Source organism: Megalobrama amblycephala, linkage group LG5 (genome assembly GCF_018812025.1).
Source record: "Megalobrama amblycephala isolate DHTTF-2021 linkage group LG5, ASM1881202v1, whole genome shotgun sequence".
In the NCBI taxonomy this organism is placed as follows: domain Eukaryota; kingdom Metazoa; phylum Chordata; class Actinopteri; order Cypriniformes; family Xenocyprididae; genus Megalobrama; species Megalobrama amblycephala.
The window spans coordinates 32,048,763-32,065,936 of NC_063048.1; the positions used below are offsets into that span (position 1 = coordinate 32,048,763).

The 17,174-nt window shown below is 38.0% G+C and overlaps 1 long non-coding RNA gene across 1 annotated transcript in view; it reads right to left on the reverse strand.

Moving 5' to 3' along the window:
* Positions 1–17,174, reverse strand: part of LOC125269111 — a 180,407-nt gene that overhangs the window by 67,298 nt on the left and 95,935 nt on the right. The gene's annotated exons all lie outside the window — the stretch shown is intronic.

Consider the following 17,174-nt stretch of genomic DNA (forward strand, 5'->3'; position numbering starts at 1 on the left):
TCTGATAAATGAATTTGATACTCTGATATTAAAAGAGAAAACGGCTGCATTTCCACTGCATGTCCATAGGAACAAATCACTGTCATGCCACGCTGCTTTTGACTCTGAGAGCTTGGCGCACACAGGTCATTTGTGATCATGACCCCCATGTGCACACTGACCCCCGAGCAGCACTTAAAAGCCTTGTCTCATCTGGAGGAGTGGCTCCACACAGCTTTACTGGCCTGTTACCATTCACTGAGGCTCTTAGACACACGTCTAAAACACATCCCTAAATATGGGTTCAATCAGGGCTGGGTGATATATAGAATATTCACAATATGTTTGCAATGATTTTACTGGCGATATATAATTAAGTAACACTGTGAATATCGAATATTCCTGAATGCACTTTTTATTGGCCATTAAGTTTCCTAAAGGCTGGGCTTTTAGACCAGTTTGAAAATCCTTCCTTGTCTTGTGATTCACGAGTATGAGAGCACTGAGAGAGATGTTTTATGAGTGGCACAGAAATCTCTGCATATTTTTCATACATTAAAAAGCTTTAGCAAAAATACTGTATATGTAGGTAAAGATTACTGTTTATACACTGAAGAAAAATTTACAAAAAGAATTTACTCATTTAAAAAAAAAAAGAAATATCTGAAATACAGGCCAAAAATGCGATTTTTTTTTTTTAAACAAGTATTTAATAAAAAATACTGTGGAAAACATTTTCATTTATCTTTTATTATTTTTATTATTTTATTATTTATTTATTTTTTTTAAATCTTGAGTATCTGGTGGAAATTATGGTTCCTCTAACTGAAAATAAACCACTTATTCATTCAATCAAGCCATTTCAGAGCGAATACATCAAACTAGATATACTGAATATTCATCAAAAAGACAAATTTTGAGAATTTCAGCTACAGTTAATTGCCCCACAATAACTAATCCACATTTGTTCTCTAGAGAGGATTTGCAAGCCCTTTTTGAGGCCCTTTTGTGGTCTGATTTATAAGAGGCAATTTGATCAGTATGTAATCATTGGATTTTTATATCACCCTAAGAATTTCTGTTGTTTTTACCTTCACGAATTTCCATCAATACCCTCTTAAAATCTACTCAAATCTTCGCAGGCCAAGACAGCGGTTAGCCTGCTCTGATTTGACCAAATCAAGGCTTAAACCCCATCTCATCATCTTTCCCTGACCTCTCTTACCGCACTGGCTTGCTAAACAGTGCGCTGTCTGTTCAAGCGAGCGGTACACAAATGTAAAGCGATGTAAGGACATTGCAGCGGTTTGGTAGACAAGAGAGAGTTCACTGACACAGCCGGTTTGGTTGGGCTCAGCAAAAAAGTGAACACTACACTCTAGTGATGAAAACAAAGGGCTGTGTGTGTGTTTGTTCGGCTCACCCCAAAGACCCAGTCACACCCCAGCAATGACATGTGAATGAGGGTCCGCAGTCACGCTGACACGCGGCCTCTCCTCTAGCCCCACTCGTGTGAAGCCAACGAAGCGGCAATGCCGCAAACAGGCACGAGAGAAGAGAGAAGTCGTACATCTCAAGACCTCCAGAATGCCAACTATGTGTCTGTCATCTACATGACAAGAGAGCAGTGACCTAGCATTGACGCACACCCTCCCACACACACACACACACACGCGCACACACACACACACGAACTCATCCAGTGTGTCTTGGAAGAGATTAGCTGAAAATTAGCCCCCACTGGCACAGATAGAAGGAAAAAATTGAGACCAGCATTTATAAGTGAAATGTGTATTATATTGTACATGATTAAATATGTCAAGGCCTGCCAAATGTGGTGGTTTGAATCCATTTTAGGCCTTTTTCTGTCAGAACGGCTCATGCCAGCAAGATGGTGAAGTACAAATATTGCAGTGTTGAATTATGGACCTTATTTGAACATGCTGTGAAAACACTTTGCTCCTTTTTAGGGTTATTTTTCTAGGGGCCCTTGTAAAAAGTTTACAATTAACCCAATGACAGATTAGATCCTATTATAATCAGCCAAACATCATTATATTACACTGATCATTTTTTATTCTGCTATTTATCAAGCAAATGGATTTGCCAGAACAGACTAGCATATATAATAAGCTTTATTCCAAAACCTAACTAGCCAGCATTCTAATGCGTCAGCATAGGCATCATTTTTAAGGGGGCCTATTATGTGTGTTTGAACATAAATGTGTGTTGGCAGTGTGTGCACAACCACCCTATATTGGTAAAAATCCACCCACTCCTCTTTTTTTAATTCCCATAAATCATAAGTAGTGTCTCAGAACAAGAGTTTGCAGACTGTAGCTTCTTCAGCTTCCCACGACTGCTGACAGACTCTGCCCTATTAGCATAGACCCGCCCTGAGAGAGAGCTATACACAGTCCGCCATGTTTATCTCCTCGCAAAAGCATTTAACAGCAGCACTGAAGTAGATATTTATTCTTATTAAAGCTACTAAAGTTATTCAGTCAAGAGCAGTGAATGATTTTCTGTTTTTCTTTTGTTGTTTGATTCATATCGGAGTGGGTACTGCTTTCACTTTAATACACAGTGAGATTTAATATACACATGCGATTTCTTTGCTTGCTGTTTACGTTCACAGACAGATGTTTTGTTAGCTTGTGGCAGAGGCATAAGCTGGGCTCCGCCCTCTTCTGGAAAGCAGGGTAGGGAGCAGCAGCTCATTTGCATTTAAAGATACATGCACGGAAACAGCATGCTTTTCCTTCCACTCAAACATTCCATTTACAACATGGTATTATAAATGATCTGGGGAGTATTTTGAGCTGAAACTTCACAGACACATTCGAGGGACACCTGAGACTTATGTTACATCTTGTAAAAAGGGACATAATAGGTCCACTTTAAGGCAGTAACATTATGGAGGAAGCCTTCTAAGATACCTTGTTTTAGTGACTGTGATGTGTCCTTCATGGAAAACAAAGTCCCAGAGTGCACTACAGTGCAATTAAGATCAATGAAAAAATCATCCAAGATGGTTAAAGTAAAAAGAAATGTTGATTAAATTAAAATTTATACCAAAGACATATACACCAAGACAGCTTGTATTCCCACACAGCAGGAGACTCCTAGGCAAATCCGCATTCAAGTCGCCAAACCTGCGTGATTGTCACATTCGTTTTGGCGCCACCCAGAGGATCAGCTCCGCCTCCGGGCGGCGCCGTAAATTCTACTGTCAATCAGTGAATCCTGAGCGGACCCATGTTGGATCCGCAGACGCGCACCAATTTACTGTAATGGCTGTATCAATTTGCAGGTAAGGTTTTGATCGCGGATGCGGAGCGGATGCAGCGCAGAGCCACGGCGGGTCCGCGATCCGCCTTCATTGCGGATCCGTCACTGCGTGCAAGTAGATGCCGATACGGGTCCGTTCGCGGATACGTTCCGGAAGGCGGCCGATCCGCCGCGGAGTTCTTTTGCTGTGAGGGTTACTATGTGTGGGAGACAATGCAATGCTAAATATGGAGGAATAAGTCCCGCCTTCTAAATAAAAGGCCAATCACCAATTGGTGAAGTAGTTGCGTCACTGCAGCTTCAGTATGAAGTTCCAAACAGAGACTGAACATGTGAGTTAGCTGGACCAACCTGAAATTTAGCCTTATATAAAGCTATTTGAGTATAAGAAGCACAATTTATGATACAGTTAATGTCAGGTGACTGTTTATTCTTTCATTATATTCAGTACTGAACCATACTACTTTTCAATCATTCAATCTCAATCAGAAAATTACTATTCTGTATTATATTTATACTTATTAAAGTCTGTTGTGTATTTTTATGCTTGGTAGCATTTTTATCCTAGCAATATGCTAACATCAAACTCCATTGAAAACTTCTAGTGTGGTTCTTCGTTTGTATGGTGCTCATGCTATACAAAGTTGTTGCCTATGTAGACAAACTCCCTCTCTCTCTCATTCTGCCTGCTCTCTTCTGCCTCATTCTTTTACTGCCACTTCCTCTTATTGTCCATCTCTCCCTTTTAGCCCCTCTGCCTCTCTTTTTAGTCCTCTCCTCCTTTACCACCTTATTTCTGTTTCTTTTCTATCTTTGTTGACTTTTTGACCAGCAGTGGTGGGGAAAGTTACTAAAGTAATGCATTACAATATTGCACTACTCCCTAAAAAAGTAACTAATTGCATTACTTAGTTACTTTTTATAGAAAGCAATGCGTTACATTACTTTTGCGTTACGTCTCAGCACTTACGATTTCTCTCAACATGGGAACAGGAGAGCTGTCAGTCAATAAATGGGAAAACAAAACTGGAATTGCTCATTTAAAAAAGTAACAAATATTTTGTTGTAAATTTAAAAGTAATGTGTTACCTTAGTTATTTGTAAGTAATCTGATTATGTAATTCAAGTTACTTGTAATGCGTTACCCCCAACACTGTTTACCAGTACCAATGCCTGTTTGACCACATACACAAAAGCAGTGATGCAGCAGCGTGACAGCAGAAAATATTACAATTATATAAAATAAGAATTGTAATAATAATGAATAATAGGCAATGGCATTGGCAAATTTCACAATTCAATTCAATTTTGATTCACAAGCGTGAACGTCAGTTTTTAATAGAAGGGAATCTATGTTATATTAAATATTAAAATGATCAAAATATCAAATGCACATAAGACAGTTTTTATTTTAATAATGACATTATAATAATAATAACTCCAAATAATTCTACGTTCTTCTTCAGTTAGGATGCTGCCTTAGAAAAAGTTAGCTGCCTATGTAGGCAGGCAACCAGGCAGCTTACTACGTTTTAGAAGTGTCAGAGGTCAATTTTTAATTCCCACAATGACTGGAGCATGATGTATAATCATAACGTCCTCACACTTGTTTTACAGTTGTTAAAATGCAATTTCACAGGATTTTAGCAAGTGAAAATAAAGAGGTTCTGACAAATCTCATTATCCGTCTCATCTGGAAGAGATATGCCAGCTGTAGACCACACGCTCACAGAGAGAGAGAGAGAGAGAGAGAGAGAGAGAGAGAGAAAATATACTTCTGTTTTGACTAGTAGTGCATTTCTGATAAGTATTATAAAGAAGTGTCCCTCTTTCTTCCTCTTTCACTCACTCGATCACCATTCATCTCCAGCAATACTGTTGGTATTGTAATGCAGTGTGTGCGTTGTAGAGAGAGAGAGAGAGTTGTGGTGCGGCGGCCGTGCAGTGATTTATAACCCCTGCAGTGTGCTCGTAAATCACACCTGAGTCTGTGCGCTTCTTAAACGCCCCGCGTCCTGACAGCGTTTACCTTTTATAAATGATCGGGCTTTACCTCCCATTGCGATCCAGCCGTGGTTACTCCCTCCCTCTCTCTCTCTCTCTCACTCGGCCTGCTCTCTTCTCAGCTCTCTTCTGCCTCATTCTTTTAGTGGCACTTCCTTATTGTCCATCTCTCCCTTTTAGCCCCTCTGCTTCTCTTTTTAGTCCTCTCCTCCTTTACCACTTTCTTTCTGTTTCTTTTCTGACTCTGTTGACTTTTTGACCACCAAGGTCTGTTTGACTACATACACAAAAGCAGCGTAACCGCAGAAAATATTACAATTATATCTAATAAATATAGCTGCGAGCAGCAATTATCGGGATAAGCGCTTTAGGCCTTCAAGCACATGTGTAAAAAGGTATTATGTTTTAATTAACAAGCCTCATCTCGATCATAGATGGAAAAGGCCATTTACAGCCAATACAGGCAATTTACCATAGGAAATATATGGTTTATAAAGCTTTTTAACAGTTATCGAGGTTGAGCCAAACACCTAGGTCTAGTTTGCCAAAGTAGTTTTTTTAAATAACCTCCAATATTTAATGAACGATTCGATGGACAGCCGCGGTCCTAGAGGCAAAGTTGCTCAGAATGAGGAGTTCTACCATGTGGTACGAATGTTGTGGGTGTGTGCGAAAAATCGTATGATACACAATCCTTTACGTATGTGAAAAACATGAAGGCACCCCCTGGTGGCCGATTTCTTTCAAATTTCTCACAGGCCTCTAGGGCCATGAGTCAAACAGGCCCAGCAAGTTTCGTTTCAATCGGCCTCCGTTAACCTTGTCTGATAGCTGCTCAAACTTCATTGGCTGATGGCGGAGGCACGTCAAAGTCCTCATAGACAATCCTGGCACCTCGGACAAAGACACTGCATGCCGATTTTCATGCGACCACAGAATGAGCTCTTACATAGGAGTGCTGAGTTTGGTGAAAATATCTCATTCCGTTCACGAGTTATAGCCATTTTTGTGGCTCAGCATTGCCAAGTCCGCGGTTTTCCCGTGGAATTGGGCTACTTTGACACTGTTGCCATGGGTTGTTTTTCATGTCCGTGGGCTGAAGCGACCCCAAATAACATAATATTTAGCCCTTGGAATGCGAATTTTACAGACAAAATGTGGATTTTACCCCCTGGAATGTGATTTTTACCGGGAGACCCCCCTGAAACGTGATTGGGCTAGTTTTGGGATAGTTTAAGTAGCAATTAAGTGGGTTTTTTGTGAAAACCTGGCAACCCTGCTCCAGCTACTTCAAACGTTTTGGCGGCCCTTTAGGACCGTGACTCAAAATTTCAACTTTTTTTTTTTTTTTTTTGATAATTATTAACAATCAGACTCTGGAGAATCTTGCTGCACTGGTTTGGGTCTGATCAGGCCAAAAACCTGGGACTAGTTCGCACAAAGTAGATTTTTCAAAAAAATCCAAAATATCCAAAAATGTCTGTCTTGAGCCAAGGATTCCAACAACATAAGACATACTTTTGACCACTGTAGCTCCTCCGTCAGGCCTAATGGGGCGAGCCTTGGTGATGTTGTAGATGGTGTGAGTACTACCAGTCCTCATAGTTTCAAGTCTCTACGACTTACGGTTTAGTCTGTCTGATCATTTTTAGGGAAGAATGCTGATCCTTGGAAGTTTTAACAATTATATTACGGTTTCAAAAATCGATTCTTGGGGTTTAAGAATCGATATCGATCTAATACATCATGATATAACTTAATATCATTTTTAGCTGAAAATAGTTGAATATTTCTTAACACAAACCTAGTTTGAGGTGGCTATCCTGCTGCATTGTTCACAGGGAGAAAACACTCACTTATCCTAATCTATCTCTCCATTTTTCTTGCCTCTTTTAAATGCAAAAATAAATAATATATGTGTGTTTGTATGTATGATTGAGTCTGGATTTTTCTGTTTAGCTACTTGTTTGCTTGTGTTTGTTCATGGCACACCTGTATGCTGTATATTGTGCCAGCGTGGGGTAAAAGACCAGAGGCACAGCTGCAGGGCTGTGCTGCCAGATAAAGGTGAGGTCCTGTGCACCGCAACAGTGGATATAATGCTGCTGACTCCATATAATAGCCTTGAATAGAGCCGGCGAGAATAGATCTCTCTCGCTCTCCACTTAAAACACACACACACACACAGTAAATAATCACACTGCCACACATAAAAATATAGTTTCTTTCACCATTGTTGGACAAAGAGTAGCAGAAATCTAAACACACACACTTTCACTGCACTGAATCATTTTCATTCAATCAGTATTTTTGTCTTGTTTTCCAGTATATAAAAAAAAAAGAAAAAAAATCTAAAAATGATGGAAGCCCATTTCCACTTCAGATAAAAAAATAATAATTGTGACAATATACCGATCAGGCATAACATTATGAGCACTGACAGGTGAAGTGAATAACACTGATTATCTCTTCATCACGGCACCTGTTAGTGGGTGGGATATATTAAGTAGCAAGTGAACATTTTGTCCTCAAAGTTGATGTGTTAGAAGCAGGAAAAATGTAAGGATTTGAGTGAGTTTGACAAGGGCTGAATTGTGATGCTAGACGACTGGGTCAGAGCATCTCCAAAACTGCAGCTCTTGTGGGGTGTTCCCGGTCTGCAGTGGTCAGTATCTATCAAAAGTGCTCCAAGGAAGGAACAGTGGTGAACCGGCGACAGGGTCATGGGCGGCCAAGGGTCAGTGATGCATGTGGGGAGCGAAGGCTGGCCCATGTGGTCCGATCCAACAGACGAGCTACTGTAGCTCAAACTGCTCAAGAAGTTAATGCTGGTTCTGATAGAAAGGTGTATGGTGTTTATGGGGCTGCATAGCTGCAGACCAGTCAGGGTGTCCATGCCCTGTCCACTGCCCAAAGCACCAACAGTGGGCACGTGAGCATCAGAACTGGACCACGGAGCAATGGAAGAAGCTGGCCTGGTCTGATGAATCTCGTTTTCTTTTACATCATGTGGATGGCCGGGTGCGTGTGCGTCGCATTCCTGGGGAACACATGGCACCAGGATGCACCATGGGAAGAAGGCAAGCCGGCAGAGGCAGTGTGATGCTTTGGGCAATGTTCTGCTGGGAAACATTGGGTCCTGCCATCCATGTGGATGTTACTTTGACACGTACCACCTACCTAAGCATTGTTGCAAACCATGTACACCCTTTCATGAAAATGGTATTCCCTGGTGGCTGTGGCCTCTTTCAGCAGGATAATGCTCCTGACACAAAGCAAAAATGGTTCAGGAATGGTTTGAGGAGCACAACAACGAGTTTGAGGTGTTGACTTGATCTCCAAATTCCCCAGATCTCAATCCAATCGAGCATCTGTGGGATGTGCTGAACAAACAAGTCTGATCCATGGAGGTCCCACCTCACAACTTACAGGACTTAAAGGATCTGCTGCTAACATCTTGGTGCAGATACCACAGCACACCTTCAGGGGTCTAGAAGAGTCCATGCCTCGACGGGTCAGGGCTGTTTTGGCAGCAAAAGTGGGACCAAGACAATATTAGAAGGTGGTCATAATGTTATGCCAGATCGGTGTATATCTCACAATGTAACTTCAGTCAACTGCAAGATATAGGCTTATAGGCTTAAAGTACTTAAAAATCTAAATTACATGATTTTCTAAAGAGAAATGTATTTTGCTTAAACTTAACAGTTTTTGGTTAAAGAAGAAAAATTATCCACCAAAAATAGTTGTTAATGTCCCTTGAATTAAGTCTTATCTTGCACAATTACACAAATCTTGTTTTTATGGAAAACAAGACAAAAATGCTGAAAATTACTTTTCGCGATGTTCACGCTCCACACTTCTGTGGAGTTTATATAACTCAATTCCAAACATGTAATGGATACATAACAAATGGCATAATTAAAATCACATGCCTAATTTCACCCGGATGCAGCGAACAGAGGCATTGATGTATAACTTTGCTCTGGTCTTATGCAGTATCTTTCAACAAGATTCATCGGAATTAAGCAAGATCAGACCTCTGGAAATGCTATCCATTGTAATTTATTCCTCCTGCCCTGACAGCCACGTCTGATAGTGTGAAACGGCAATGTGCAGTAATTTAGCTCGCGTCAAACACAAGCGGCTATTATGAATCATGTAAAAATGTGTGTCGGTGTATGTTCACAAACCTTCACATTTTTCCCTTTTTTATAGTGCTCACTTTTTAAAATCGGTTAAACTCAATATTTTATTTAATTTCGTAAAGTGGGATTTAAAGGTCTCAGGCTACTAAATGTTATTTCATTTTAATTTATTACAAACTGTATTATTATCCTAAGAATTTGAGTGAAAGTTGAATTAAAACATTTACATGATTGGCAGAAATTCTTTTTGGTTCATCTCTCTTTTGCTATAATGAGATGAAGTTAGTGTAAACCTTATGATCATGTTCTCAAGCATAATGGAAATAATGAAAAACATCATCTTGTGCTCCATTGAAAACAAGAACATCTCTACAAAGAGTCTGTATGACCTAGAAAAATATATATTTTTTGCTTTATATTTTCAAAGTCGTAAAAAAGTGGCATTTCAATGTGGTTTCATTCTTTTGAACCTGATTGTTTTTGAACAGCACGCTAAGAAAAAAACAGATTTACTGATCTCATTTAATAAACAGCTATAACAATGCTTGCAATTTTATGCAAGTAATTCACTTCATTTAATGTTGTCGTTATATGCATCATTGCATAGCCAGATAAATGCTGCTTAAACCTAAAGCAATAAAAACCATGTAGCCTTTTTGCAAAATGAGCCAATATCATAAAACTGTTCTTACTTATTTTTGTATGATATACACGAAATATTGCTAAATAAGGGATTAAATATATATAACACTGCAGAGGTGATTCTCATCCAAAAATATTTTTACACAAATTATATCTCAAATAACAGAAAACACTTCATCTAACTGGCCATGATGTATAAATACTATCTATGTATCAGCTGCTCATTTAGTCAGCTATCCATCTGTTAGATCGTTACACACTTGATCTTTCCTCAAAAGCGTCATTTCTTATTCAGTTCCAACTTTCTGTGGCATGATATGAAACGGAACATGCAAGATGAACCAGAAAGACAGACATTTCTTCTTCTTCCTTTTTTTCCACATTTTTAACGTGACAGTTGCTCTTTGTGTTTGTGTTGGCTGGGCTACAGTAGAACTGAGAAATGCAGTAGATATGCAAAATTGTCCACCAGCCAGCCTGATGGGTAGTTCAGTTTGTTTCGAGAGAAAGAGTGGAAGACAACGCTCTCCTCGGTTGCACGACATCAGGCGTTTCCTAAACTCCAATATCATCTCATGTCCTCATGGGATGCGTTGCATTTATCACAAGACGTGCATGATGTTACTGCTGCGGTTGTGAGGATTTAAGGAAAATTATTCAGTATTAATCAGTTTTTTTATCCAGTACATTTTTTTGAAATAAATGTACTTGAAATTTAAATATAAACTAAATTAAATAACAATAATAGTAAATAGATTGAATTTGCTATATTATATATATATATATATATATATATTAGTATACAATTTATATACTGACCACTATTTTGATATCGATACCATGGGGAGAAACTGCCATTTAATATCTCATAATTTGGCAGCAGGTATATTAGGCTGCTGTCACTTTAAGACCTCCATTATACTGTTACACATGCATTTTCTGTTTACATTCACTTAAAAAATAACTGTGTCTATGTGAATACTTGCCAAGACCAGCATTTTCACATTATTTTGTGTGTATTTGACTGTTTAAACAAAATAAGGGAAAAAGAACTTAATTTAGTACTGAGAGGCGACTTTATGTGTGCACGCTTTGGGTGTAAGAAGAATAAGTAAAATTATATGCCCAATATGCCAAAATTCAAGCCCTGTAACAGCAACAATATTTATGCGGAGCAAATGAAACAAGTGAGTGAGGGGAGGCAGGTTTGTGTGTCAACTCGCTGTTGGAGAGATGAGAGAGAGAGAAAGCACAGCTGATATTGTGTATCTATTCTGCGGAAAATGAGTATTGGAAGCGTTTCAGATATTTCAGTATTGATATGTATTGAACAATCAATATTTTTGACAACACTACATTGCACTTAGTTTATTATTTCAGAAGCCTTTCAAAAAAACTACAATTGAAAAATGTATATATTATATATAAAATTCAACCCGCCAAAGTGGCTAGTAGGAGTGACTGCGTTACACGCCACTGCTGAAATACACCCGCATTTGATGGGTGTTAATGTCAAGCCCTGTATACACACACACACAAACTCTTCAACATCCTTTTAACAATAAGTGTATGTTGATGTTCCCTTCGATCTGAACCCTGGTGCTAGAAACATGTTGACCCTTGTCTTATAAACACCAAGCGTCACTGGGGGTCATCACTCCTCATCACATATTACACTAGCCAAGGACAATGTTATTCAGTTATTCAAACCCCCAGCTGCTAATGTAGACGCTGTGCTCACATGTTATTAATTAACTATGAAACAGGGAGGCCAGGCAAGGCCATGGCGGGTTCCTCAATGTATCACAAATATAACACCCATTCTTTGACCTCATCATGTAAGTATTTAGTTTATGCGTGGTGGCCAAAAACATGTTTTTAAAAGTGGTTCAATGCTCAGAAATCTCTCAAAAATGTCTAAGGGAAAGAAAGAAATAGTCACAGGAAAAGTATTTGGCTTACTGAGCCGTCGCATAAAAACATGAAAGTTGAAATTCAATGATTGCAATCCGCACCTTTGATATAACAACAGAATACGGCTCCAAAAACCAACAGGACACATGGAAATGATCTCATACAGTAAAGTTAATGTGATAGTTCACCTATAAATTAAAAATTCTGTCATCATTTACTCAAGTTTTTGTGATCGAAATCAAGCCATTTCAATATGAATCAGCATTATTGGGAATTTTACATGAGGGGGAGGGAGATTTTCCCATGCAGATTTCGCAAAACATTCAAGTTGGTCATGAGAATTTGCTGTGTTATTATGCTAATGTTTCCACAGCTTAAATGGTCAACCCCAATAGAACTAGGATATATTTTCAATAAATAATACCTTAAAATGACAGTTTTTCACACAACACTATGCTATGACTTTATGAAGACTTTAACTATAGTGTATGGACCACTTTTATGGTCCTTTTTTGTGCATTTTGAAGACTGAAATATCTCAGTAGATCACAGAAAATTCAAAGAAGTGATAATGCTATAGAAAAAAAAAAAACAATTTAAAAGATAATTGCGACTTTTTAACTCACAATATATTTATATATTTAATATATATTTAATATATCACAATTCTGAGAAAGGTCAGAAGTCGCAACTGTGAGAAAAACACGCAATTGTGAGTTTATATCTCATACTTTATAACGCAATTCTTGACTTTATAACGCAATTCTGACTTTATAACTTGCAACTGCAAGTTTATATCTCGCAATTCTGACTTTATAACTCCCAATTGACTTTATAATTCATAATTGTGAGTTTATATCTCATAATTCTGACTTTATAACTCGCAACTGTGAGTTTATATCTCGCAATTCTGACTTTACAACTTTTTACTTTATAACTCACAATTGCGAGTTTATATCACAATTCTGAGAAAAGTCATAATTGCAAGATGTAAAGTCGCAGTTGTAAGAAAAAGTTAGAATTGCGACCTTATATCTCACAATTCTGACTTTATAACTCACAAATATCTCTGTAGATATTGTGATAGTGATAATGCTATAGAAACAGTTTAAAAGATAATTGCGACTTTTTATATCACAATTCTGAGAAAAGTCAGAATTGCGAGAAGTAAAAGTCGCAACTGTGAGAAAAACACGCAATTGTGAGTTTATATCTCATAATTCTGACTTTATAACTTGCAATTGCAAGTTTTTATCTCGCAATTCTGACTTTATAGCTCGCAATTGTACGTTTATATCTTATGATTCTGACTTTATAACTCACAATTGTGAGTTTATATCTCGCAATTCTGACTTTACAACTTTTTACTTTATAACTCACAATTGCAAGTTTATATCACAATTCTGAGAAAAGTCAGAATTGCATGATGTAACGTCGCAATTGCGAGAAAAAAAGTTAGAATTGCGAGATGTAAAGTCGCAATTGTAAGAAAAAGTTAGAATTGCGACCTTATATCTCACAATTCTGACTTTATAACTCACAAATATCTCAGTAGATCTCAGAAAAGTCAAAGAAGCGATAATGCTATAGAAACAGTTTAAAAGATAATTGCGACTTTTTATATCACAATTCTGAGAAAAGTCAGAATTGCGAGAAGTAAAAGTCGCAACTATGAGAAAAACACGCAATTGTGAGTTTATATCTCATAATTCTGACTTTATAACGCAATTCTGACTTTATAACTTGCAATTGCAAGTTTATATCTCGCAATTCTGACTTTATAGCTCGCAATTGTAAGTTTATATCTTATGATTCTGACTTTATAACTCATAATTGTGAGTTTATATCTCACAATTCTGACTTTATAGCTTTTTACTTTATAACTCGCAAAAAAGTCACTCGCAAAAAAGTCAGAATTGCGAGATGTAAAGTCGCAATTGCAAGAAAAAAGTTAGAATTGCGAGATGTGGAGAAAAATCTGTCATTATTTACTCCACCCTAATGCAGTTCCACACGTTATTTTGTTCTGTGGAACACACACACACACACAACACACACACACAAAGAAATTCTTCAGTATTTCTTTTGTGTTCCGCAGAAGAAAAGAAGACAAGCCGGTTCACAAAGACATGAGGATGAGTGCATAATGACAGAAATAGGTTTTAGAACTTTTCTTTTAATACAGAGAAAAAATGTTGTAAACACGCAAGACATTTTTGATGGGAATGTTTGGAGATAATGCAGTGTAATGCCAAAGAAATGCTGAATTTAATGAGTTGGATCACCTTGAAACAGCTCTCTATGGTGGCAGACCGGCCAAATGATACTCAGGTGAGGTGATTAGAATGGGCCGCCTCTGCTGATGAGTGTTTTACGGGTCTCTGTTTTCAGGGAGTGCTGTAAACTCCTTTTGAAGTGGTCATTTATCTCATTTTTAAAAACACATTCATTTTCGCTCCAACTGGTGCTTTAGCACGACAGGTCACACCAACCTCGATTTTTTCTTCTGTCAGTTTTCTCAGTAAACATCATTAAACGCAGCAGACGGCTGGTTACGAGCAGATCTACAACTGGATCTGCTCGAAACAATCACGTATTTTTTAATTATATATAATTATATTTTTATATAGTATATTTTTAATTACATAATTACAAAATCCTGAAACAACAACTGAACGGTACTAATCTAAGTCTGACTCAGGGATAATTGGAAGGACGGCGTAACCATCTGTGTCTTATACCTGCCCGGGAACCGTATCGCAGCTGGAAACACTACAGCAAAATATCAAACCTTATTCTTTCAAAATACCAGATTTCCCTTTCTCTCTTTGCACCTGCAATAATTGCACCACAATGGAGGTACTGTACGTAGCACAACATTTTGCTGTAAAAATAAATAAATAAGGGTAAACAGCAGCTTTCAGCTCGTTTTTTCCCTTGCTTTTTCTCAGTACATGCACGAGTAATGAGGGGCTACCTGTAATTACATCCAGCTGCTGTCTTCCCTGACGAACGCTAATTGCCAATAATGATTTTGGAGTGCTGTAAAATTCGCAGGCTGGGCTCTGGCATCGTGGTGGGGAGCCCTTTTACCACTGAGAAACAACGTTAATCTCAGCCGCTGACTTATCGAGAATCTGCACTCACCTGTTTGCCATCACTTTCATGAGCTGATAACAGGTTTATTGGAGTCATAATGCACAGGTGGGGGTTTAAAGGTCCCATTCGGACGCAAGGCCTCATGAAAGCTTCGGCTTGGAAAAAAAAAGCTGGGATTCGCTGGAATGATAGCTGAGGACACTAATGAGATGTCTGTAATTAAAAGGCAACTGTAACTGGTAATTAATAAATTGTTGTGTTGAAAGGGTGTGTGGTAACACTGCATAAGCCTGGTTGGGTTCGTTCGGATGAGTCTAACACAGAGGAGAGGAAAAACATGGGTCGATTTGTGGTGTGTAAGGTTTTTAGGAATCTGGCAATATTTGAGTTGTTTAGTTCAAATTTACACCAAAAAACAGGTTGGTACAGTATTTGACTACTTATTGCTACAACAACTCATACTGTAAGACCACCAACTGGCACTTACTTTGCTCAGTGGATTTGGAATAAGTTTTCCATGGAATGACATCTTGACTATTGTAACTGCCTTTTCATTGGACTACCCACAAAAAACCATCGCCAGATTACAATACATCCAAAATTAAGCAGCAAGAGTTCTCACAAAAACCAAAACTGTTTGCTCATATCACTCTCATGCTGAAAAAAAAAAAACAAAAAAAAAAACTTAAAGTCCCTATTGTGCTTTTTCAAATATTAGGGATGCACGATATATCAGCCACTATATTGGTATCGACCGATATATGTTCATTTTTAATGTCATCGGCCCGATAAGAGCCAATAAAGCTGATAAATAATGGATTATTTCCGTATATACGTTCCTGTTCACCATGATGGGTTTGAATTGCTTGAAAAATGATTGAAGTCACTTCAAAAAGGAAAATACAGTTAAACATGCAACATGCAGTGCAAGTCTGTCATATAGGCTATGTAATATTATAATGAGGACATTATAACTGTGTGATTGGGAGATGGCTTTTAATGGTGAAACTTTTGTTTTTGTAATAACGTTCTCAAAAATTGGATTTAGGTTTATCGGCTAATATATCGGTTATCGGTATCGGCCAAAATTTTCATATCGGTGCATCCCTATCAAATATTACCTTTCAAGCAGTGTGTAATATAGATATTTGTTAATGTAAAAGGTCTGCAAAGTTTTAAAGAGCAAAGTGCACAACAAATAGTTATTGTCTCCTAAAAGAAAGAATCAATTCCGAATTGCATAAACGAGTCATCGGGAATTCCAGTCTCAATTCCTTTTACATACCTACGTAACAATGTAATAAATGCATAATGCTAGTTTATGGTCTAGTTAGGCATTGGCTGCCTGCCAACAATGTCTACTCTGACCCACCCTCACACACTGCAGTTGTAGCCGAGGCCTTTGGTTTGTGTTGTCAACATGGCGAGAAGACACTTCTTTCAGAGCTACGAATCTCCTTTGCATGTACTTCAAAAGGATGAGGACTAATGCTGGAATTGATATGGAAAAACTAACAGCCTCAGTTCTTTTCGTATCACTGTGTATCAGGAACTGAAGAAGCCTGCGAAGCTGAAATTCAGATATGGTAATAGGCGTTTCGTTTGTGACGTGCTGTCAGCGGTAGACAATATTTTCAAACTAGAGACTATGCTAAATTTGCCATGTTACTTGCAACCCTGATACCTAACAGGGCATTTTTTTAAAACGATTTAATCATTTTTCTATTTACATTGGATGTTTATTTACGGTTTATTGCTAGAAAAATTACAAGCACAAAAAAAAAAAAAAATAAATAAAATCTGTCCCACTTTATATTAGGTGTCTTTAACTACTATGTACTAACATTGAAATTTATAATTTGATACAATGTACTTATTGTGTACATACATGTTTTTACATCTTACTTGTATTTTAAAAACACCTGCATGAAATTACTTCTGTAATTAATTTCTGTAATTACATTTATAACGGTTGACACTTCCCTTACACCTTAACCCACCCTTAAACCTACACATTCCACCAAACCTGTCCCTAACCTTACCAGTATCCCACCTCAATATGATGCAATACAATATGAACACAATAAGTACATTGTA